Here is a 25697-nt window from a genome sequence, read left to right as displayed (position 1 = left end):
GCAGATAGTAAAAGTTTTACATATAATAAGTTTGGCTTCTTCCAGTTTTTAAAATTAAATATCAGGCAGATGTACAAAGAAAATAAAAATAAAATTAATTCAGCTGTATAATCATTAAAAAAAAAAAAATCAGTAACCAGTTGCTGCCCGCCCACAAATGACGGCGGAGCGGTGCAGCTCTTGGTTCTGAGCAGCTGTCATATGATGGCGGCACAGAACAGCCGCTCTCGCGTGCAGCACGGCGATCGTGGCCGCCCCGTGTTGCTAGGACACGGTATGACACCGATCTGCGTAAAGAGCCGCGTCCGCACATTTAAACGCGGAGATACCGGTAATCGGCTCTCCTCACCTCACACTGACAGGAGGAGAGAAGAGCCGATCAGCTGCATCTCCTCACAGGGGGACAGCTAGGGAAGTAATCAGGGCACTGATCATCAATATACAAATAAAGTGTAAACATACCATGCCCACCAATGCCAGTGATCAGAGCCCACCAATGCCAGTGATCAGAGCCCACCAATGCCAGTGATCAGAGCCCACCAGTGGCAGCAATCAGTGCCCACAAGTGCCACAAATCAGTGCCCATTAGTAATGCCAGTCAGCGCTGGCAATTAGTGCCACCTATCAGTGCTGCCCATCATTGTCACCCATCAGTGCCCATCTGTACCGCCTATCCATGCCACCTATCCATGCCCATCAATGCCATATATCAGTGCCCACAAGTGCCACAAATCAGTGCCCACACTACCCACAAATCAGTGCCCATTAGCCATGACAGTCAGCACTGGCAATCAGTGCCGCCCATCATTGTCACCCATCAGTGCCCATCTGTACCGCCTATCCATGCCGCCTCTCAGTGCCCATAAGTGCGGCAGATTAGTGCACCCAATAACGAGTAGGTCCCCCCCCCCACCAAAACAGTCCTGTCCCATCCAGGCATGGACCTCGCTAGACCTCTGAAGGTATGGTGTGGTATCTGCGATACTCTACACCGCCCCGTACACAACACACTGCGATACTCTACACCGCCCCGTACACAACACACTGCGATACTCTACACCGCCCCGTACACAACACACTGCGATACTCTACACCGCCCCGTACACAACACACTGCGATACTCTACACCGCCCCGTACACAACACACTGCGATACTCTACACCGCCCCGTACACAACACACTGCGATACTCTACACCGCCCCGTACACAACACACTGCGATACTCTACACCGCCCCGTACACAACACACTGCGATACTCTACACCGCCCCGTACACAACACACTGCGATACTCTACACCGCCCCGTACACAACACACTGCGATACTCTACACCGCCCCGTACACAACACACTGCGATACTCTACACCGCCCCGTACACAACACACTGCGATACTCTACACCGCCCCGTACACAACACACTGCGATACTCTACACCGCCCCGTACACAACACACTGCGATACTCTACACCGCCCCGTACACAACACACTGCGATACTCTACACCGCCCCGTACACAACACACTGCGATACTCTACACCGCCCCGTACACAACACACTGCGATACTCTACACCGCCTCGTACACAACACACTGCGATACTCTACACCGCCTCGTACACAACACACTGCGATACTCTACACCGCCCCGTACACAACACACTGCGATACTCTACACCGCCCCGTACACAACACACTGCGATACTCTACACCGCCCCGTACACAACACACTGCGATACTCTACACCGCCTCGTACACAACACACTGCGATACTCTACACCGCCCCGTACACAACACACTGCGATTCTCTACACCGCCCCGTACACAACACACTGCGATACTCTACACCGCCCCGTACACAACACACTGCGATACTCTACACCGCCCCGTACACAACACACTGCGATACTCTACACCGCCCCGTACACAACACACTGCGATACTCTACACCGCCCCGTACACAACACACTGCGATACTCTACACCGCCCCGTACACAACACACTGCGATACTCTACACCGCCCCGTACACAACACACTGCGATACTCTACACCGCCCCGTACACAACACACTGCGATACTCTACACCGCCCCGTACACAACACACTGCGATACTCTACACCGCCCCGTACACAACACACTGCGATACTCTACACCGCCCCGTACACAACACACTGCGATACTCTACACCGCCCCGTACACAACACACTGCGATACTCTACACCGCCCCGTACACAACACACTGCGATACTCTACACCGCCCCGTACACAACACACTGCGATACTCTACACCGCCCCGTACACAACACACTGCGATACTCTACACCGCCCCGTACACAACACTGCGATACTCTACACCGCCCCGTACACAACACACTGCGATACTCTACACCGCCCCGTACACAACACACTGCGATACTCTACACCGCCCCGTACACAACACTGCGATACTCTACACCGCCCCGTACACAACACACTGCGATACTCTACACCGCCCCGTACACAACACACTGCGATACTCTACACCGCCTCGTACACAACACACTGCGATACTCTACACCGCCCCGTACACAACACTGCGATACTCTACACCGCCCCGTACACAACACACTGCGATACTCTACACCGCCCCGTACACAACACACTGCGATACTCTACACCGCCCCGTACACAACACACTGCGATACTCTACACCGCCCCGTACACAACACACTGCGATACTCTACACCGCCCCGTACACAACACACTGCGATACTCTACACCGCCCCGTACACAACACACTGCGATACTCTACACCGCCCCGTACACAACACACTGCGATACTCTACACCGCCCCGTACACAACACACTGCGATACTCTACACCGCCCCGTACACAACACACTGCGATACTCTACACCGCCCCGTACACAACACACTGCGATACTCTACACCGCCCCGTACACAACACACTGCGATACTCTACACCGCCCCGTACACAACACACTGCGATACTCTACACCGCCCCGTACACAACACTGCGATACTCTACACCGCCCCGTACACAACACACTGCGATACTCTACACCGCCCCGTACACAACACACTGCGATACTCTACACCGCCCCGTACACAACACTGCGATACTCTACACCGCCCCGTACACAACACACTGCGATACTCTACACCGCCCCGTACACAACACTGCAATACTCTACACCGCCTCGTACACAACACACTGCGATACTCTACACCGCCCCGTACACAACACTGCGATACTCTACACCGCCCCGTACACAACACACTGCGATACTCTACACCGCCCCGTACACAACACACTGCGATACTCTACACCGCCCCGTACACAACACACTGCGATACTCTACACCGCCCCGTACACAACACACTGCGATACTCTACACCGCCCCGTACACAACACTGCGATACTCTACATCGCCTCGTACACAACACACTGCGATACTCTACACCGCCCCGTACACAACACACTGCGATACTCTACACCGCCCCGTACACAACACACTGCGATACTCTACATCGCCTCGTACACAACACACTGCGATACTCTACACCGCCCCGTACACAACACACTGCGATACTCTACACCGCCCCGTACACAACACACTGCGATACTCTACACCGCCCCGTACACAACACACTGCGATACTCTACACCGCCCCGTACACAACACACTGCGATACTCTACACCGCCCCGTACACAACACACTGCGATTCTCTACACCGCCCCGTACACAACACACTGCGATACTCTACACCGCCCCGTACACAACACACTGCGATACTCTACATCGCCTCGTACACAACACACTGCGATACTCTACACCGCCCCGTACACAACACACTGCGATACTCTACACCGCCCCGTACACAACACACTGCGATACTCTACACCGCCTCGTACACAACACACTGCGATACTCTGTGTGCTCCGACACCTTTCTACACAACACACCGCGATACTCTACACCGCCCCGTACACAACACACTGCGATACTCTACACCGCCCCGTACACAACACACTGCGATACTCTACACCGCCCCGTACACAACACACTGCGATACTCTACACCGCCCCGTACACAACACACTGCGATACTCTACACCGCCCCGTACACAACACACTGCGATACTCTACACCGCCCCGTACACAACACACTGCGATACTCTACACCGCCCCGTACACAACACACTGCGATACTCTACACCGCCCCGTACACAACACACTGCGATGCTCTGCATGCTCCAACACCTTCCTTTCACAACCAGCAATCTGAGCTCCAATACCTCTTCTATTGATTCGGACTACACACAACCCAACATACATCAATGAACTTTGGCCACCCATGACCCTGTCACCGGTTCTTCCTTGGAGCACACCAAGGTCGGTCCCGACCACTACAGACCAGGAACAACTCACAAGAGCCGCAGTTCTGGACTTGCTCGGACCCAGTTGCAATTTGGCCCTGGTCAAAGTCTCTCAAATCCTTTCACTTGCTCATTTCTGCTGCTTTCAACACATCAACTTCAGGGACAACATGTTCACTTGCTGCCTAATGTATCCCTCCCACTTTCAGATGTCATTGTAACCAGATAATGTTATTTACTTTACCGGTCAGTGGTCATAATGTTATGGCTGATCGGTAGGTATAAGAAGCCACAGAAGACATAAATATCACAAAGGTTTGCTTGTTCCATCATCATCTTCCCTTGGCATTGGTCCAGCTGTGCGCCGGGACTAAACACACCAAACAAGTGCCGCCGCCGCTCCTCACACCGGGAAAAGTAATAAATCATTCACAGCGATCGCCATTCAGACCAACGTGAGGAATGTTCAGTGCAGACTTTCCCAGGTTACACAAAACGCATCTGGGAGGAACAGCAGACGTCTGTCTGGAGGAAAGTCATCGCTTTAATTTGTTCCATATGACGCGGGGAGACCAAAACAAAGGCTCAACAATCCCTGTGCCTTCCTATTACCGCTATACCGGGTAAAGAAAGACGGCAGACCGCGCCACACACACACTGCAACCAACCACGCCACACACACACACTGCAACCAACCACGCCACACACACACACTGCAACCAACCGCGCCACACACACACACTGCAACCAACCGCGCCACATACACACACTGCAACCAACCACACCACATACACACTGCAACCAACCACGCCACACACACACACACTGCAACCAACCACGCCACACACACACACACTGCAACCAACCACGCCACACACACACACACTGCAACCAACCACGCCACACACACACACACTGCAACCAACCACGCCACACACACACACTGCAACCAACCACGCCACACACACACACTGCAACCAACCACGCCACACACACACACTGCAACCAACCACGCCACACACACACACTGCAACCAACCGCGCCACATACACACACTGCAACCAACCACGCCACACACACACACTGCAACTAACCACGCCACACACACACACACTGCAACCAACCGCGCCACACACACACTGCAACCAACCACGCCACACACACACACTGCAACCAACCACGCCACACACACACACTGCAACCAACCGCGCCACACACACACACTGCAACCAACCACGCCACATACACACTGCAACCAACCACGCCACACACACACACTGCAACCAACCACGCCACACACACACACTGCAACCAACCGCGCCACACACACACACTGCAACCAACCACGCCACACACACACACTGCAACCAACCGCGCCACACACACACACACACTGCAACCAACCACGCCACACACACACACTGCAACCAACCGCGCCACACACACACTGCAACCAACCGCGCCACACACACACACTGCAACCAACCGCGCCACACACACACACACTGCAACCAACCGCGCCACACACACACACTGCAACCAACCGCGCCACACACACACACTGCAAAAAAACCGCTCCACACACACACTGCAACCAACCGCTCCACACACACACACTGCAACCAACCGCTCCACACACACACACTGCAACCAACCACGCCACACACACACACTGCAACCAACCGCTCCACACACACACACTGCAACCAACCACGCCACACACACACACTGCAACCAACCGCGCCACACACACACACACACTGCAACCAACCACGCCACACACACACACTGCAACCAACCGCGCCACACACACACACACTGCAACCAACCGCGCCACACACACACACACTGCAACCAACCGCGCCACACACACACACACTGCAACCAACCGCGCCACACACACACACACTGCAACCAACCGCGCCACACACACACACTGCAACCAACCACGCCACACACACACACTGCAACCAACCGTGCCACATACACACACTGCAACCAACCGTGCCACATACACACACTGCAACCAACCGTGCCACATACACACACTGCAACCAACCGCGCCACACACACACACACTGCAACCAACCGCGCCACACACACACACACTGCAACCAACCGCGCCACACACACACACACACTGCAACCAACCGCGCCACACACACACACACTGCAACCAACCGCGCCACACACACACACACTGCAACCAACCGCGCCACACACACACACACTGCAACCAACCGCGCCACACACACACACACTGCAACCAACCACGCCACACACACACTGCAACCAACCGCGCCACACACACTGCAACCAACCACGCCACACACACACACACACTGCAACCAACCACGCCACACACACACTGCAACCAACCGCGCCACACACACACACTGCAACCAACCGCGCCACACACACACACTGCAACCAACCACGCCACACACACTGCAACCAACCGTGCCACACACACACACACACACTGCAACCAACCGCGCCACACACACACACACTGCAACCAACCACGCCACACACACTGCAACCAACCGTGCCACACACACACACACACTGCAACCAACCGCGCCACACACACACACACTGCAACCAACCACGCCACACACACACACTGCAACCAACCGCGCCACACACACTGCAACCAACCGCGCCACACACACACACACTGCAACCAACCACGCCACACACACACACTGCAACCAACCGCGCCACACACACACACTGCAACCAACCGCGCCACACACACACACTGCAACCAACCGCGCCACACACACACACTGCAACCAACCACGCCACACACACTGCAACCAACCACGCCACACACACACACTGCAACCAACCACGCCACACACACTGCAACCAACCACGCCACACACACTGCAACCAACCACGCCACATACACACACACTGCAACCAACCGCTCCACACACACACACACTGCAACCAACCGCTCCACACACACACACACTGCAACCAACCGCTCCACACACACACACACTGCAACCAACCGCTCCACACACACACACACTGCAACCAACCGCTCCACACACACACACTGCAACCAACCGCTCCACACACACACACACACTGCAACCAACCGCTCCACACACACACTGCAACTGCACCACACACACACTGCAACCAACCGCGCCACACACATTGCAACCGCAACACACACACACTGCAACCAACCGCTCCACACACACACTGCAACCGCAACACACACACACTGCAACCAACCGCTCCACACACACTGCAATAGTGCCACAGAAACACACACTGCAACCAACCGCGCCACACACACACTGCAACCGCAACACACACACACTGCAACCAACCGCGCCACACACACTGCAATAGTGCCACAGAAACACACACTGCAACCAACCGCGCCACACACATTGCAACCGCAACACACACACACACTGCAACCAACCGCGCCACACACACTGCAACCAACCGCTCCACACACACACACACTGCAACCAACCGCTCCACACACACACACACTGCAACCAACCGCTCCACACACACACACACACACACACTGCAACCAACCGCGCCACACACACACTGCAACCAACTGCGCCACACACACACACTGCAACTGCACCACACACACACTGCAACCAACCGCGCCACACACACTGCAATAGTGCCACAGAAACACACACTGCAACCACAACACACACACTGCAACCAACCGTGCCACACACACTGCAACTGCACCACACACACTGCAACCAACCGCGCCACACACACTGCAACCAACCGCGCCACACACACACTGCAATAGTGCCACAGAAACACACACTGCAACCAACCGCGCCACACACACACACACACTGCAACCAACCGCGCCACACACACACTGCAATAGTGCCACAGAAACACACACTGCAACCAACCGCTCCACACACACACTGCAACTGCACCACACACACATTGCAACCAACCGCGCCACACACACACTGCAACCAACCGCTCCACACACACACTGCAACCAACCGCGCCATACACACACACTGCAACCAACCGCTCCACACACACACACACACACACACTGCAATAGTGCCACAGAAACACACACTGCAACCAACCGTGCCACACACACACTGCAACTGCACCACACACACACACTGCAACCAACCGCGCCACACACACACTGCAACCAACCGCGCCACACACACACTGCAACCAACCGCGCCACACACACACACTGCAACCAACCGCTCCACACACACACACTGCAACCAACCGTACCACACACACACTGCAACTGCACCACACACACACACTGCAACTGCACCACACACACATTGCAACCAACCGCGCCACACACACACTGCAACCAACCACTCCACACACACACTGCAACCAACCGCGCCACACACACACTGCAACCAACCGCGCCACACACACACTGCAACCAACCGCGCCACACACACACTGCAACCAACCGCGCCACACACACACTGCAACCAACCGCGCCACACACACACTGCAACCAACCGCGCCACACACACACTGCAACCGCAACACACACACACTGCAACCAACCGCTCCACACACACTGCAACCAACCGCTCCACACACACTGCAACCAACCGCGCCACACACACACTGCAACCAACCGCTCCACACACACACTGCAACCAACCGCGCCATACACACACACTGCAACCAACCGCGCCACACACACTGCAACCAACCGCGCCACACACACTGCAACCAACCGCTCCACACACACACTGCAACCAACCGCGCCACACACACTGCAACCAACCGCGCCACACACACACTGCAACCAACCGCGCCACACACACACTGCAACCAACCGCGCCACACACACACTGCAACCAACCGCGCCACACACACACTGCAACCAACCGCGCCACACACACACTGCAACCAACCGCGCCACACACACACTGCAACCAACCGCTCCACACACACTGCAACCAACCGCTCCACACACACTGCAACCAACCGCGCCACACACACACTGCAACCAACCGCTCCACACACACACTGCAACCAACCGCGCCATACACACACACTGCAACCAACCGCTCCACACACACTGCAACCAACCGCGCCACACACACTGCAACCAACCGCGCCACACACACTGCAACCAACCGCGCCACATACACACTGCAACCAACCGCTCCACACACACACACACACACTGCAATAGTGCCACAGAAACACACACTGCAACCAACCGTGCCACACACACACTGCAACTGCACCACACACACACACTGCAACCAACCGCGCCACACACACACTGCAACCAACCGCGCCACACACACACACTGCAACTGCACCACACACACACTGCAACCAACCGCGCCACACACACACACTGCAACCAACCGCGCCACACACACACTGCAACCAACCGCGCCACACACACACTGCAACCAACCGCGCCACACACACACACACACACACACACACACACACTGCAATAGTGCCACAGAAACACACACTGCAACCAACCGTGCCACACACACTGCAACCAACCGCTCCACACACACACTGCAACCGCAACACACACACACTGCAACCAACCGCGCCACACACACACTGCAACCAACCGCGCCACACACACACACACTGCAACCAACCGCGCCACACACACTGCAACCAACCGCTCCACACACACACACTGCAACCAACCGCTCCACACACACACACTGCAACCAACCGCGCCACACACACACACTGCAACCAACCGCGCCACACACACACTGCAACCAACCGCTCCACACACACACTGCAACCAACCGCGCCACACACACTGCAACCAACCGCGCCACACACACACTGCAACCAACCGCTCCACATACACGATGACATACGACAGCGCCCAGTTTAGCCACGATTGCGCCCCCTCGGCGCGGGGGGGGGGGGCCGTGTTCCTGGGACAAGGCGTGATCCCAATCTTGGCAAAGAGCCGTCCTTCATCAGTGACAACATGCGCCCAACAGTGCCGCCTATCAGGTATGAAGCCTCAGATATATACAGCTATATACAGTATACAGCGCTTTCCGTCGCAATTCCGGAAATGAAATCAAGTCATGCTCAGCCAATCATGGGAAGCTTTGTGTTCTATGAATGAATACAAGGCTTCAGCTGATTGGCTGGGTCGGAGATCGTGACATCATCAGCCTGCCTCTCCACCTCAGCCAAATCAGATGAAGCTGGATAGATCTTCTCTGATTGGATGAGGTAGAGAGGAGGGGTGGTGACATCACAACACATCTACACACCGGTCTTCTAGTAGCGACATCACAAACATCACCCTGTTGGGGGGGCACGGTGGCGGAGTGGTCAACACTTCCGCCTGGCAGCACCGGAGACGTCGGTTCAATTCCCAACCACAGCGATACCTGCCTGCAGTTTGCATGTTCTCCCTGCGCCTGCGTGGGTTTCCCCCCACACTACAAAGACATGCTAGGAGGTAATTGGCTCCGGTCTACATTGTCCCCAGTATGTGTGTTATGGAACGTAGATTGTAAGCTCCTGAGGGCAGGGACTGATGTGAATGTACTATATATGTAAAGTGCTGTAATAAATATAACAGATGTTTGTTACCCTCTCGCCCACCGGAAGGTTTTACCCCCCCCCTCATGACCAGGTCATTTTTTTCTTTTCACACTGCTCTACTCTAAGGCCCCTTTCACACGGGGCAGATCCGTTTTGATGGGTTGATCACTGTGCACAGACGGACCTATCAGAGTCCTGCTCTCCTCTATGGGGGGATTGGATGAAAACGGACCGCCTGTTCATCCGATCAACGGATGGGAAATAGGACCTCCATCCGCCTGGATTTGGCAGATTGGATGGCGGCGGATGTCAGAGGATATGTCAGCGCTGACATCCGCGGCTCCATCGGGGTGAATGGAGGGTCTGATCAGACCGCCCGTGTGGGAGGAGCCTGACTGAGAATTGCGCGGTCCGTCAACACCGAACCCAAATGACATTTGTATCATTTTATCACACAAATAGAGATTTCTTTTGGCATGTAATCACCTCTGGATTTGATTTTTCGCTCTATTAACCACTTCCATACCGGCCATATTCTCGGCTCCTACGTGTAAAAAACATCACATTACTCAGAACCCCCCCAAACATTTATATATGTTTTGTAGCAGAGACTCGAGGGCATAAAATAGCGATCGTTTTATATCACACGGTATATGTGCAGGAATTCTTCAAACACTTTTTTTGGGGAAATTTTTTTTTTAATAAAATAGAAAAAAAAAAAACAACAATAAAGTTTGCCCGGGAAAATAGGGACATCAGCACAGGGAAACCAGGGATATCCACACCAGGGACATCAGCACAGGGAAACCAGGGATATCCAAACCAGGGACATCGGCACAGGGATAACCAGGGACATCGGCACAGGGATAACCAGGGACATCGGCACAGGGATAACCAGGGATATCCAAACCAGGGACATCGGCACAGGGATAACCAGGGACATCCAAACCAGGGACATCGGCACAGGGATAACCAGGGACATCCAAACCAGGGACATCGGCACAGGGATAACCAGGGACATCAGCACAGGGAAACCAGGGATATCCAAACCAGGGACATCGGCACAGGGAAACCAGGGACATCGGCACGGGGATAACCAGGGATATCCAAACCAGGGACATCGGCACAGGGAAACCAGGGACATCCAAACCAGGGACATCGGCACAGGGAAACCAGGGACATCGGCACAGGGAAACCAGGGACATCGGCACAGGGAAACCAGGGACATCGGCACAGGGAAACCAGGGACATCGGCACAGGGAAACCAGGGACATCGGCACAGGGAAACCAGGGACATCGGCACAGGGAAACCAGGGACATCGGCACAGGGATAACCAGGGACATCGGCACAGGGATAACCAGGGACATCGGCACAGGGAAACCAGGGATATCCAAACCAGGGACATCGGCACAGGGAAACCAGGGACATCGGCACAGGGAAACCAGGGACATCGGCACAGGGAAACCAGGGACATCGGCACAGGGAAACCAGGGACATCGGCACAGGGAAACCAGGGACATCGGCACAGGGAAACCAGGGACATCGGCACAGGGAAACCAGGGATATCGGCACAGGGATAACCAGGGACATCGGCACAGGGATAACCAGGGACATCGGCACAGGGAAACCAGGGACATCGGCACAGGGAAACCAGGGATATCGGCACAGGGATAACCAGGGACATCGGCACAGGGATAACCAGGGACATCGGCACAGGGAAACCAGGGATATCGGCACAGGGATAACCAGGGACATCGGCACAGGGATAACCAGGGATATCGGCACAGAGAAAACAGGGTGATCTGCGTTTTGCCAATAGAAACAAAAAAGGTGCCGATAAAACACAGTGGATTTTGCGGTGTTTATGGTGAATTTTTTCGTAGGTCATGTGCCCCGTTTTCAATGCATGTCGATGAGGAGATGTGTTTTTGAAACTGACCAAATATGCACCAGAAATGCGCCAAGCTGGATTGTTAACACCGCAACGGCAGCACAACGGACCAATACGAAGACATACATGGAAAGGGATGCATTTTTCTTGTGCTTTTTTTTTCAGTGCATCTACAAACTATGGGAGATATACTGGAACTTTTATTTATTTTTGTACTAGTAATGGCGGTGATCAGCGACTTATAACGGGACGGCGATATTGCGGCGGACTATCTGACACTTTGTGGGAACCAGTGACACAAATACAGTGATCATTGCTAAAAAATATGCACTGTCACTGTACTAATGACACTGGCTGGGAAGAGGCGATCAAAGGGTTAAAGCTAGTGTTTGTGTGTGCCGTTTTCACTAAGGGATGTGCTTTGGAGGGAAACAAAATCCATCACATCCCGCTGACAGGACAGAGCTCCATCCTGTCTTCCTCCTCGCCCATCAGTCATCCATTGGCCGGCACCCGCTGATCGTCTTGTGCTGTGACCAATCACTGTACAGCCGGTGCCCCCCTACCCCACACACACCCGGAAGTGCTGCACCACATATTAGATATGTGACTGGCACAGGGGAGCCGCTCTGCCGCCGTACTCATACATGAAGTGGTAAAAAAAAAAAACACACACTCACCTCTATGCTGCAGCTGTACCACGTCGGCTCTAAGCCAGAGAACTGAGCGATCATGTGACCGCCGATTGCTCGGTTCTCAGTCTGCGGAGGGGAGTGAATGTCAGTCACTGCTCTCCAAAGATCACTAAAGCATCCGGCGCAGCTGGCTTAGGCTCTCAGCTGAAATCAGGAGCCAGCTGTCAATCAGCAGCTGGGTGAATCTCGACAATATTGTCGGGATATTTCCAGAGTCTGGAGCGGCTCTACTTCTACAAAAGCCCGCTGTCAGCTGACCCTGGGTCGCGGGAGAGCAAAAGTAAGTGCCCCCCAGGAGAAATAGGACCAAAAAAAGCTTTGGCCATACTTCGCTTATAATGCTGATTAAATCAACATCATATGAAACTCCAAGCAACGTTCTTGTGGACAGTCTTATGTGACATCGCAGAGCTGCAACTTCCATCACCATCAACCAACAACGACTAAACTCAGGAGAAGGGCTACAACTTTATGAATAGATTTTATATAATGTAGGAAAGAGTCAAGAGCCAAGCCGGGGTATTCTGCCTGTGTCCCATCTGGGAGAAATCTCCTTACTTCCTGTCCCACAGACCAAATAGGAAGTTAGAAGAAGTGGATTCCGTTAAGCAGAGGCGTCTGTGTGAAAAATGGACTCCACCTTTCTGTTGTGAGCCTCTGTGTGCCACACGGAGCATGGAGAAGAGAAAGAGCAGCAAATAAATGTCTGAGGATTTGTGGAGAAGTATGGACAATCTCGCGGTTACAGGTCCATCTCCAGAGATCTCCCGGTGTCCAACATTGTCAGGAAGTTTCCAGCCCGTGTCTCCAGAGATCTCCCGGTGTCCACTGTGCCCAACACTGTCAGGAAGTTTCCAGCGTGTCTCCAGAGATTTCCCGGTGTCCACTGTGCCCAACATTGTCAGGAAAATTCCAGCCGTGTCTCCAGAGATCTCCCGGTGTCCACTGTGCCCAACATTGTCAGGAAGTCTCCAGCCCGTGTCTCCAGAGATCTCCCGGTGTCCACTGTGCCCAACACTGTCAGGAAGTTTCCAGCGTGTCTCCAGAGATCTCCCGGTGTCCACTGTGCCCAACACTGTCAGGAAGTTTCCAGGCTGTGTCTCCAGAGATCTCCCGGTGTCCACTGTGCCAAACATTGTCAGGAAAATTCCAGCCGTGTCTCCAGAGATCTCCCGGTGTCCACTGTGCCCAACATTGTCAGGAAGTTTCCAGGCTGTGTCTCCAGAGATCTCCCGGTGTCCACTGTGCCAAACATTGTCAGGAAGTTTCCAGGCTGTGTCTCCAGAGATCTCCCGGTGTCCACTGTGCCCAACACTGTCAGGAAGTTTCCAGCCCGTGTCTCCAGAAATCTCCATCTTCCGGTGTCGACTGTGCCCAACATTGTCAGGAAGTTTCCAGCCGTGTCTCCAGAGATCTCCCGGTGTCCACTGTGCCAAATATTGTCAGGAAGTTTCCAGGCTGTGTCTCCAGAGATCTCCCGGTGTCCACTGTGCCCAACATTGTCAGGAAGTTTCCAGCCCATGTCTCCAGAAATCTCCATCTTCCGGTGTCGACTGTGCCCAACATTGTCAGGAAGTCTCCAGCCCGTGTCTCCAGAGATCTCCCGGTGTCCACTGTGCCCAACACTGTCAGGAAGTTTCCAGGCTGTGTCTCCAGAGATCTCCCGATGTCCACTGTGCCCAACATTGTCAGGAAGTTTCCAGCCCGTGTCTCCAGAAATCTCCATCTTCCGGTGTCGACTGTGCCCAACATTGTCAGGAAGTTTCCAGCCCGTGTCTCCAGAGATCTCCCGGTGTCCACTGTACCCAACACTGTCAGGAAGTTTCCAGCGTGTCTCCAGAGATCTCCCGGTGTCCACTGTGCCAAATATTGTCAGGAAGTTTCCAGGCTGTGTCTCCAGAGATCTCCCGGTGTCCACTGTGCCCAACATTGTCAGGAAGTTTCCAGCCCGTGTCTCCAGAAATCTCCATCTTCCGGTGTCGACTGTGCCCAACATTGTCAGGAAGTTTCCAGCCCGTGTCTCCAGAGATCACCATCTTCCGGTGTCCACTGTGCCCAACACTGTCAGGAAGTTTCCAGCCTGTGTCTCCAGAGATCTCCATCTTCTGGTGTACACTTTGCCCAACACTGTCTGGAAGTCTCCAGTCCGTGTCTCCAGAGATCTCCCGGAGTCCACTGTGACCAACATTGTCAGGAAGTTTTCAGCCCGTGACACTGGAGCTCATCTCCCGGGATGTGGACCAAAGAGAACAATTCATCAAAGATTGCAACAAAGGATTGTGGGAATGGTGGATAAAGAACCTTGATCAATTTCCAGAAAAATCCAAACTGACCTTCATGCACCGTTTACAAGGGGTGTCCGCTGGCACTATATGTCACCATCTGAATGAAAAGGGGCGCTATGGTAGGAGACCCAGGAGGACCCAACTGCTGACACAGAAACATAAGAAAGCCAAATTGGAGTTTGTCAAAGCTTACCTGAGGAAGCCAAAATTGTTCTTGGAGAATGTGCTGTGGACAGACGAAACAAAATGACATTTTTGGTAAAGCCTGTCATTCTATTATTTTCAGAAAATTAGGCCTTTAAAGAAAAGAATCGAGTCCCTCCAGTCACACATGGTGGGTGGGGGTCATTGATGTTTTGGGGTTGCTATGCTGCTTCAAGCACTGGATGGCTTATGAAATCTGAAGACTACCAAAGAACTGTGGGGTGCAATGTAGGGCCCGGTGTCAGAAAGTTGGGTGTCCGTCAGAGGTCATGGGTCTTACAGCAGGTCAATGACCCAAAGTACACGTCAAAAAGCCCCCAGAGATGGTGTAAGACAAAGTGCTGGAGAGTCCTGAACTGGCCAGCAATGAGTCCAGACCTAAATCCCATAGAGCTCCTATGGGGGGGGATGGGAAAAGGAACCCTTCCAATCAGAGACCTGGAGCAGTTGGTGAAAGAAGAGCACTCAAATTCCAGTAGAGAGGAGGAAGAAACTCATTGATGGTTGGAGGAAGCCATTGATTTCACTTATTATTTCCAAGGGGTGTGCTTCCAAATATTACATTGAGGGTGCCAATAATTTTGTCCATTCTAGGAGTTTTGCAAGGAATGTGTCAGAATTGGCTTTTTGTTTCTCAACTTTTTTTTGTTTTATCAATAAAAACACTAGCAAAAAAAACAAAAAACAGCCAAAACCAGGGGAATAGATGCGGGGCACCAACCCAAAACCAGGGGAATAGATGCGGGGCACCAACCCAAAACCAGGGGAATAGATGCGGGGCACCAACCCAAAACCAGGGGAATAGATCCGGGGCACCAACCCAAAACCAGGGGAATAGATCCGGGGCACCAACCCAAAACCAGGGGAATAGATCCGGGGCACCAACCCAAAACCAGGGGAATAGATCCGGGGCACCAACCCAAAACCAGGGGAATAGATCCGGGGCACCAACCCAAAACCAGGGGAATAGATCCGGGGCACCAACCCAAAACCAGGGGAATAGATCCGGGGCACCAACCCAAAACCAGGGGAATAGATCCGGGGCACCAACCCAAAACCAGGGGAATAGATCCGGGGCACCAACCCAAAACCAGGGGAATAGATCAGGGACACCAACCCAAAAACACGGGAATAGATCCGGGACACCAACCCAAAACCAAGAGAGTAGATCCGGGACACCAATACAAAACCATGGGAATAGATCCGGGGCACCAACCCAAAACCAGGGGAATATATCCGGGGCACCAACCCAAAACCAGGGGAATAGATCCGGGGCACCAACCCAAAACCAAGAGAGTAGATCCGGGACACCAATACAAAACCATGGGAATAGATCCGGGGCACCAACCCAAAACCAAGAGAGTAGATCCGGGACACCAATACAAAACCATGGGAATAGATCCGGGGCACCAACCCAAAACCAGGGGAATATATCCGGGGCACCAACCCAAAACCAGGGGAATAGATCCGGGGCACCAACCCAAAACCAGGGGAATAGATCCGGGGCACCAACCCAAAACCAGGGGAATAGATCCGGGGCACCAACCCAAAACCAGGGGAATAGATCCGGGGCACCAACCCAAAACCAGGGGAATAGATCCGGGGCACCAACCCAAAACCGGAGAGTAGATCCGGGGCACCAACCCAAAACAGGGGAATAGATCCGGGGCACCAACCCAAAACCAGAGGATTATATCCAGGGCACCAATCCAAAACCAGAGGAATATATGCAGGGCACCAACCCAAAACCAGGGGAATAGATCCGGGGCACCAACCCAAAACCAGAGGATTATATCCAGGGCACCAATCCAAAACCAGAGGAATATATGCAGGGCACCAACCCAAAACCAGGGGAATAGATCCGGGGCACCAACCCAAAACCAGGAGAGTAGATCCAGGGCACCAACCCAAAACCAGGGGGAGTAGATCCGGGGCACCAACCCAAAACCAGGGGAATAGATCCGGGACACCAACCCAAAAACACGGGAATAGATCCGGGACACCAACCCAAAAACACACTGCCAACATTTCCAGGTAAGGACATTCATTCATTGACTTTCTCTGGGATGAAGATAATCACCCTCTAAGAGGAAAATAGAGAGAGGCCGTCGTCTCCAGGGCAGGAAAATAGGGAGAGGCCGTCGTCTCCAGGGCAGGAAAATAGGGAGAGGCCGTCGTCTCCAGGGCAGGAAAATAGGGAGAGGCCGTCGTCTCCAGGGCAGGAAAATAGGGAGAGGCCGTCGTCTCCAGGGCAGGAAAATAGGGAGAGGCCGTCTTCTCCAGGGCAGGAAAATAGGGAGAGGCCGTCTTCTCCAGGGCAGGAAAATAGGGAGAGGCCGTCTTCTCCAGGGCAGGAAAATAGGGAGAGGCCGTCTTCTCCAGGGCAGGAAAATAGGGAGAGGCCGTCTTCTCCAGGGCAGGAAAATAGGGAGAGGCCGTCGTCTCCAGGGCAGGAAAATAGGGAGAGGCCGTCGTCACCAGGGCAGGAAAATAGGGAGAGGCCGTCGTCACCAGGGCAGGAAAATAGGGAGAGGCCGTCGTCTCCAGGGCAGGAAAATAGGGAGAGGCCGTCGTCTCCAGGGCAGGAAAATAGGGAGAGGCCGTCGTCACCAGGGCAGGAAAATAGGGAGAGGCCGTCGTCACCAGGGCAGGAAAATAGGGAGAGGCCGTCGTCTCCAGGGCAGGAAAATAGGGAGAGGCCGTCGTCTCCAGGGCAGGAAAATAGGGAGAGGCCGTCGTCTCCAGGGCAGGAAAATAGGGAGAGGCCGTCGTCTCCAGGGCAGGAAAATAGGGAGAGGCCGTCGTCTCCAGGGCAGGAAAATAGGGAGAGGCCGTCGTCTCCAGGGCAGGAAAATAGGGAGAGGCCGTCGTCTCCAGGGCAGGAAAATAGGGAGAGGCCGTCGTCTCCAGGGCAGGAAAATAGGGAGAGGCCGTCGTCTCCAGGGCAGGAAAATAGGGAGAGGCCGTCGTCTCCAGGGCAGGAAAATAGGGAGAGGCCGTCGTCACCAGGGCAGGAAAATAGGGAGAGGCCGTCGTCACCAGGGCAGGAAAATAGGGAGAGGCCGTAGTCACCAGGGCAGGAAATGGTGGAGGTTGTTGCTACCAGTACAACAGCAGAATAGGGGACCGGGACCAGCTGCAGACCTGGATTAGCAGTGCCAGGGAAGGAACTGGATGGGGGACTTGGTGTCACTTAAGAGCATAAAGTGTGTTACCAACAGGATTACTGGGAGAAAAAAAAAACGAAAAAAAAAAAAAAAAACGAATGCAGTCACCACATCTAAGAGAACTAACACAGCCAGGCACAGATAGGCTGCACTGAAATACGACGTTGTACATTTGTGTTCTGATACACTAAAAATATGATCCCAATATATTTAAACTTCTTTACAGAATTCTTGTTTCTGTATATAACTTACGTGAGCCACCCCCCCCTCCCCCCACACACACCCATTGCACTTCTAGCTTCTTTTTTATACTTCTGACCCCTTCAGGATTCTGTCTTAAGCAAGAATGACATCCCAGTTACCTGGAATACTGACATCCTACATCGAAGGAGGCCTTGGGGTACCTTACACTGCATGGGGGCGGGGTCTGCTAGAAGCAGGAAGGGCAGCCAGCCCCCTGATGAGGTACATAAAGAAGATGGTGGTGAATTGCAGGACAATGCTGGACCTGCTGTGACAACCAATGTAAGAGGCGATTTAAAGCAGAGCTCCATCCAAAATTGGAAGCTCCACTTTTTCCCTCCCCCCTCCCGGGAGGGGGGGCGTACACCTGTTTTTGACACTCCCACCTAGGGGTAATCTCAGCGCTGCTAAGTCACCCAGAAGTTCCACCTCCTCCTTCCCCTGCCCCCGGGCCATTTACAAAGCGCAGCCAGGAACCGGCTGTGAAGCTGCAAGGCCGCCGGTTTCCCTTACAAAGAATGTCGGCGAGACAATCGAAACATTGTCTGGGGTGAGAACAGTGCTGGATCCCGGGACAGGGAAGTGTTCTATTATTAAAAGTCAGCAGCTATAGGATTTGTAGCTGATGACCTGTCATTTTTTGGTGGGGGGTCTGGAGCTCCTCTTTGGATAGGGATGGGGGGGGGGGGCAAACCTTTTCCCCCCTAGAAAAAAAAAAAAACAGAACTTGTGTGCATCTCTGCATTCTAATTTAACTTAAAGTGGAGCTCCACCCAAAAGGGGAAGCTTTGTATATCTGCCTCCTCCCCCCCTCCACTGCCACGTTGGGGGGGGGCGGGTACCTGGTTTTGACAGATACCCGCTCCCCCTTCGCAGCGAGATCACCCAGGAGATTCTGCCCACCTCCTCCTTCCCCCGCATGCTTCGCACATGTGCAGTAGGGAACCGGCTGTGGAGCCGCAAGACTTCTCTGCCAGTCTGTCTTACAGGGAATGGCGGCGGCACCTGAGAGGCGATTGAAGGATGGGCTGGGGTGACGACACCGCTGGGTCCCTGGAAAGTGTCCTGATATTAAAAGTCAGCAGCTACACTATTTGTACCAGATTTGAAGCTGCTGACTTTTATTTTTCACCACCTAAAACACATAACTGGTGGGAGGGAGGAGGGGGAGGGGAGGAGGGAGGGGAGGAGGGAGGGGAGGGGGAGGGGAGGAGGGAGGGTGGGCTTCCATCGGGGGTCCGTACTCCTGTACTGAGACATCCCTGGAGCCAGAGGAACTGGGCTCCCAGTTATGGGACCGCTGTGAGAACCAATCACAGTGATCACCCACTTAGAGGGTCACCAGGAGGCAATGGGTTAACACATGTGCAGCAGCAAAAGTTGGGCTTCAATGTCCACAAATGCATGGCTTGGGGGAGGGGGGGATATTTCGGTGCACAGAGAATGGGACAGCACTCGGTTCGGACTAACTAATGGTAGCCAATGGGACCAGTTCCTAATCATGTGATTACTATGACAGCCAAACACAGTGGTCACATGATCACTCACCCCCCCCCCCCCAACACCTTTCTGCCTGGCCTATATGACAATGACAGCTGGGCGAGGGGGGGGGGGGCGCTGCTGTTCTGGGAGGACGTCATGGACATCCTCCCAGAATGCAGAGCGATCTGCCACAATGTACACGCCCACCGCCGGTACCATGTGACCAATCACAGCAGATCACATGACAGTTGCGCACAATGGACGGCTTCCTTTCATTGTGTACAATAGTGTTATCTGTGATTGGTGACAGCGATCACATGGTACAGACTGGGCCAATCACAGCCCACCTGTACCATGTGTACCAATCACAGCTAATCACACTGAATGAAGGAGTTCCATTCAGTAAAAATGGTTGCTTATATCAATAAAATTCACTGCTAAAAACAATCATAATGTGTAAAAAAAAAAAAATCCCGATCACTTCCCCAGAGTAGTGCAGTGTTACTATGGGAACGTTATATTGCTCTGGTCAAAAAAAAAAATTAATTAAAAATAAAATAAAATGGTTACAATGTTTTTTTTCTCATACTGTCTCTGGTCTGTTATCAGTTCACATTGTTCCCTATTATCCCCACAGACTACAAAACACCTCCCCATGTTATGGAGAAAAGGGGGAGGAGTTATGTTGTCCTAAGACACTCCCTGTCCTAGAGGGACAATGCTGCTCAGTACGGTTGTCACTCTGGGAGAGGAAGTGAGGTGATGGCAGGATCAAATGAAGGAAAAAGAGAGAAGTAATGCAGCCGCCGGATCCAAGGACTACAATCCCCCCCCCATGAAGATCCAAGGACTACAATCCCCCCCCAATGAAGATCCAAGGACTACAATCCCCCCCCCAATGAAGATCCAAGGACTACAATCCCCCCCCCCCAATGAAGATCCAAGGACTACAATCCCCCCCCCCAATGAAGATCCAAGGACTACAATCCCCCCCCCAATGAAGATCCAAGGACTACAATCCCCCCCCCAATGAAGATCCAAGGACTACAATCCCCCCCCCCCAATGAAGATCCAAGGACTACAATCCCCCCCCCCAATGAAGATCCAAGGACTACAATCCCCCCCCCAATGAAGATCCAAGGACTACAATCCCCCCCCAATGAAGATCCAAGGACTACAATCCCCCCCCCAATGAAGATCCAAGGACTACAATCCCCCCCCCAATGAAGATCCAAGGACTACAATCCCCCCCCCCCCAATGAAGATCCAAGGACTACAATCCCCCCCCCCAATGAAGATCCAAGGACTACAATCCCCCCCCCCAATGAAGATCCAAGGACTACAATCCCCCCCCCCAATGAAGATCCAAGGACTACAATCCCCCCCCCAATGAAGATCCAAGGACTACAACCCCCCCCCCCAATGAAGATCCAAGGACTACAATCCCCCCAATGAAGATCCAAGGACTACAATCCCCCCCAATGAAGATCCAAGGACTACAATCCCCCCCAATGAAGATCCAAGGACTACAATCCCCCCCAATGAAGATCCAAGGACTACAATCCCCCCCAATGAAGATCCAAGGACTACAATCCCCCCCAATGAAGATCCAAGGACTACAATCCCCCCCAATGAAGATCCAAGGACTACAATCCCCCCCAATGAAGATCCAAGGACTACAATCCCCCTCAATGAACATCCAAGGACTACAATCCCCCCCAATGAAGATCCAAGGACTACAATCCCCCCCAATGAAGATCCAAGGACTACAATCCCCCCCCCCAATGAAGATCCAAGGACTACAATCCCCCCCAATGAAGATCCAAGGACTACATTCCCCCCCAATGAAGATCCAAGGACTACAATCCCCCCCCATGAAGATCCAAGGACTACAATCCCCCCCATGAAGATCCAAGGACTACAATCCCCCCCCCCCAATGAAGATCCAAGGACTACAATCCCCCCCCCCAAAATGAAGATCCAAGGACTACAATCCCCCCCAATGAAGATCCAAGGACTACAATCCCCCCCAATGAAGATCCAAGGACTACAATCCCCCCCAATGAACATCCAAGGACTACAATCCCCCCCAATGAACATCCAAGGACTACAATCCCCCCCAATGAAGATCCAAGGACTACAATCCCCCCCCCCCCAATGAAGATCCAAGGACTACAATCCCCCCCAATGAAGATCCAAGGACTACAATCCCCCCCCATGAAGATCCAAGGACTACAATCCCCCCCATGAAGATCCAAGGACTACAATCCCCCCCCCCCCAATGAAGATCCAAGGACTACAATCCCCCCCCCCAAAATGAAGATCCAAGGACTACAATCCCCCCCCCCCCCATGAAGATCCAAGGACTACAATCCCCCCCCCAAATGAAGATCCAAGGACTACAATCCCCCCCAATGAAGATCCAAGGACTACAATCCCCCCCCCCATGAAGATCCAAGGACTACAATCCCCCCCCCATGAAGATCCAAGGACTACAATCCCCCCCCCCCCATGAAGATCCAAGGACTACAATCCCCCCCCCCCCATGAAGATCCAAGGACTACAATCCCCCCCCCCCCCCAATGAAGATCCAAGGACTACAATCCCCCCCAATGAAGATCCAAGGACTACAATCCCCCCCCCCCATGAAGATCCAAGGACAACAATCCCCCCCCAATGAAGATCCAAGGACTACAATCCCCCCCCCCAATGAAGATCCAAGGACTACAATCCCCCCCCCCAATAAAGATCCAAGGACTAAAATCCCCCCCCCCCCCAATAAAGATCCAAGGACTACCCCCCCCCCCCCATGAAGATCCAAGGACTACAATCCCCCCCCATGAAGATCCAAGGACTACAATCCCCCCCAATAAAGATCCAAGGACTACAATCCCCCCAATGAAGATCCAAGGACTACAATCCCCCCCCCCCCCCAATGAAGATCCAAGGACTACAATCCCCCAATGAAGATCCAAGGACTACAATCCCCCCAATAAAGATCCAAGGACTACAATCCCCCCCCCCAATGAAGATCCAAGGACTACAATCCCCCCCCCCAATAAAGATCCAAGGACTAAAATCCCCCCCCCCCCAATAAAGATCCAAGGACTACCCCCCCCCCCCCCATGAAGATCCAAGGACTACAATCCCCCCCCATGAAGATCCAAGGACTACAATCCCCCCCAATAAAGATCCAAGGACTACAATCCCCCCAATGAAGATCCAAGGACTACAATCCCCCCCCCCCCCCCCAATGAAGATCCAAGGACTACAATCCCCCAATGAAGATCCAAGGACTACAATCCCCCCAATAAAGATCCAAGGACTACAATCCCCCCCAATAAAGATCCAAGGACTACAATCCCCCCCCCCCCCAATGAAGATCCAAGGACTACAATCCCCCAATGAAGATCCAAGGACTACAATCCCCCCAATGAAGATCAAAGGACTACAATCCCCCCCAATGAAGATCCAAGGACTACAATCCCCCCCAATGAAGATCCAAGGACTACAATCCCCCCCCAATGAAGATCCAAGGACTACAATCCCCCCCCAATGAAGATCCAAGGACTACAATCCCCCCCATGAAGATCCAAGGACTACAATCCCCCCCCCCCCAATGAAGATCCAAGGACTACAATCCCCCCCAATGAAGATCCAAGAACTACAATCCCCCCCAATGAAGATCCAAGGACTACAATCCCCCCCCCAATGAAGATCCAAGGACTACAATCCCCCCCCAATGAAGATCCAAGGACTACAATCCCCCCCCAATGAAGATCCAAGGACTACAATCCCCCCAATGAAGATCCAAGGACTACAATCCCCCCAATGAAGATCCAAGGACTACAATCCCCCCAATGAAGATCAAAGGACTACAATCCCCCCCCAATGAAGATCCAAGGACTACAATCCCCCCCCCCCCAATGAAGATCCAAGGACTATAATCCCCCAATGAAGATCCAAGGACTACAATCCCCCCCAATGAAGATCCAAGGACTATAATCCCCCAATGAAGATCCAAGGACTACAATCCCCCCCCAATAAAGATCCAAGGACTACAATCCCCCAATGAAGATCCAAGGACTATAATCCCCCAATGAAGATCCAAGGACTACAATCCCCCAATGAAGATCCAAGGACTACAATCCCCCCCAATGAAGATCCAAGGACTATAATCCCCCAATGAAGATCCAAGGACTACAATCCCCCCCAATGAAGATCCAAGGACTACAATCCCCCCAATGAAGATCAAAGGACTACAATCCCCCCCCAATAAAGATCCAAGGACTACAATCCCCCCCCCCCCCAATGAAGATCCAAGGACTATAATCCCCCAATGAAGATCCAAGGACTATAATCCCCCAATGAAGATCCAAGGACTACAATCCCCCAATGAAGATCCAAGGACTACAATCCCCCCCCAATGAAGATCCAAGGACTACAATCCCCCAATGATTGCTCACAGATACGTTTTACCGCCGTCCAAACCTTTTACCCTCCTGGAGAAGAGTTGTCACCTAAGATGTTGCCTCATTTCCCGTCCCGTGACACTCACATAGGAAAAGAGCGAGAGCGTTGTCACCGGGACAGGAAACGAGGGACACCGTTGGCCCTGGGGACAGGAAACGAGGGACACCGTTGTCACCGGGACAGGAAACGAGGGACACCGTTGTCACCGGGACAGGAAACGAGGGACACCGTTGTCACCGGGACAGGAAACGAGGGACACCGTTGTCACCGGGACAGGAAACGAGGGACACCGTTGTCACCGGGACAGGA

The 25697-nt window shown here is 53.3% G+C and overlaps 1 protein-coding gene across 12 annotated transcripts in view; it reads right to left on the bottom strand.

Annotated features, from left to right (window-relative positions):
* ZNF384 (zinc finger protein 384) overlaps positions 1–25697 on the bottom strand; it is a 149556-nt gene that overhangs the window by 60810 nt on the left and 63049 nt on the right. The gene's annotated exons all lie outside the window — the stretch shown is intronic.

The sequence above is a fragment of the Aquarana catesbeiana genome, linkage group LG08, assembly GCF_042186555.1.
Source record: "Aquarana catesbeiana isolate 2022-GZ linkage group LG08, ASM4218655v1, whole genome shotgun sequence".
In the NCBI taxonomy this organism is placed as follows: Eukaryota; Metazoa; Chordata; class Amphibia; order Anura; family Ranidae; genus Aquarana; species Aquarana catesbeiana.
Note: the sequence above shows the minus strand (reverse complement) of the source record. Positions and strands in the feature narration are given on the sequence as shown.